This window comes from Ochotona curzoniae, unplaced genomic scaffold, assembly GCF_017591425.1.
Source record: "Ochotona curzoniae isolate NIBS_2020 unplaced genomic scaffold, NIBS_Ocur_1.0 scaffold_1852, whole genome shotgun sequence".
Classification (NCBI taxonomy): domain Eukaryota; kingdom Metazoa; phylum Chordata; class Mammalia; order Lagomorpha; family Ochotonidae; genus Ochotona; species Ochotona curzoniae.
Genome location: NW_024467087.1, coordinates 23,632,048 through 23,634,365, shown reverse-complemented (window position 1 = coordinate 23,634,365; position 2,318 = coordinate 23,632,048).

Sequence of the window (2,318 nt, the reverse complement as noted above, 5' to 3'; positions counted from 1 at the left end):
TCTGCACAGCATTGATGTGAGAATTTGTTTACTTTTTGTTTAATTTTATTATCCTTTTAAAAAAGATTTATTTATTTTTGTTGAAAAGGCAGATTTACAGACACACAGAGAAAGATCTTCCATCTGCTGGTTCACTGCCCAAATGGCTGCAGCAGCTGATGCTGAGCCAATCCGAAGCCAGGAGCCAGGAGCGTCTTCCAAGTTCCTCACGAGGGCACAGGGTCCCAAAGCATTGAGTCATCCTTCACTTCTTTCCCAGGCCATAAGCAGGAAACTGGAAAGCAAGTGAGCTGTTGGGACAGGAACCGACATCCACATGGGATATCAGTGATTGAAGGCAGAAGTTTTGTCAGTTCAGGTATCATGTTGGCCTCTAATTTTATTATTTTTCACACAGAGGACTTTATGTGGGAATTTTAACCAAGGGACCAGTATTTTCAGCTAAGCCCATAGCATATGAAGGGCATTCAAAAATTCATGGAAAATACCTTATAAAGCAAATTATACATGGGTTTCAGATTTATACACCAAATAAACATGTTTTAATTCCATTTCCCATGAATTCTTTTTCTAAATTTTTTATTGAAAAGTTAAGTTTATGGAGAGAAGGAGAGATAGAGAAAGATCTTCCATCCACTGTTCACTCCTCAAGTGACCACAATGGCTGGAGCTGAGCTAATCTGAAGCCAGGAGCCAGTAGCTTCTTCTGGGTCTCCCACATGGGTGCAGGATCCCAAGGGTTTGGGTCGTCCTCGACTGCTTTCTCAGGCCACAAGCAGGGAGTTGGATGGGAAGTGGGGCCGCTGGGACACGAACTGGTGTCCATATGAGATCCCGGAGGATGCAAGGTGAGGACTTAGGCACTAGGCCACTGTTCTGTGCTCCCATGAATTCTTTAAAAATTTTACTCCCTTGGGGTCTGTGTCATGGAGTAGTGGGTTAAGTCACTGCCTGCAGTGCCAGCATTCTATATAGGTACCAGTTTGAGTCTTGCTGTTCTATTTTAGATCCAGCTCCCTGCTAATGCATCTGAAAAGGCAGTACGGTGGTAGCCCAAGTGTTTGCTCCTATACCCTCATAGGAAATCCAGAGGGAGCTCCTGGCTTCTGGCTCTGACCTGGCCCAGCCCTGACTATTATAGTCATTTGTCGAGTGAACCAGCAAATGGAAGATCTCTGTCTCTCCCTGTCTCTGTGTAATTCTGCCTTCCAAATAAATAAATATTTTTAAAACATTTTATTATTTTTCTATTTAAAGATTTATTTTTATTTGAAAGAGTTGCAGAGAGAAGGCTATATAGAGATCGTTCATCCACTAGCTCACTGTCCAAATTGCCACAACAGTCAGAATTGAGCCCATCCAAAGTCAGGAGCCAGGAACTTCTTTTGGGTCTTCCATGGAGAAAACTGTAGCAGGAAGCGTGAAGGTCCAAACAGCTGAGGACCAGTGTTGTGGCACACTGGGTTAATTCACTGCTCATGATGCCAGCACCCCATGTCGGAAGGTGAGTTCAAGTCTGGCTGCTTTGCTTCCAGTTCCCTGTTATCACACCCACAACCCATATGGGAGTCTTGGATGGAGTTCCAGGCACCTGATTTTGGCCTGGCTCAGGCCTAGCCGTTGCAGCCATTTGTGGAATAGATCAGCAAATGGGAGATTCTCTCACTCTCTCTTTCTCTGCCATTCAAATAAACAAATATTTTTAAAAGATCAGGACAGCTAACTTTGGCATTTGAGGTACACAGGTTCACAGGACGATAGCCACCCCTAGGCCAGAATGAAGCAAAGGCAAATGGCAGTGTCATCCCTAAGTCCTCAGGGCTCGAAGGGTCACTTAAACTTGATGTTGCCTCATCATTTTGATTATGCAAAGCCAAACTGAGAATTTCTTGTTTACTGCAGTTCCTGGATAGCCTTTCATTTGTCTTCATTCTTCCTGCAGACCCAGGCAGTAGCCTAATTCAATTGGATTTGTTCTTTAAAAATACACAGAGATTACAAATAAAACATTTAATTGGGGAAGTAGCAGAATTCTTAACCCTCTCTGTCCCCTTCAAAAAAAAGTTTTTATTTTCCTTTTTGAATATGGCTTGATGGGGAAGAAAGAAAAGTGACTACTGTATCATCTTACTTATGGACAGCAGGCCAGAGCTAGGTTGGGGAAAAGAAATCAGGTTCCTCCCTCTCCAGCTCCCCCACCCTCTGTTAATTGCCTTACAATGCTCAAAGACACTGAACCTTTTCTGAAGTCTCATGACAAGTTGTGACCCCGAGTTTTCTAATCACTTGCTACCATTACTGTTCATTTTATTATGTAC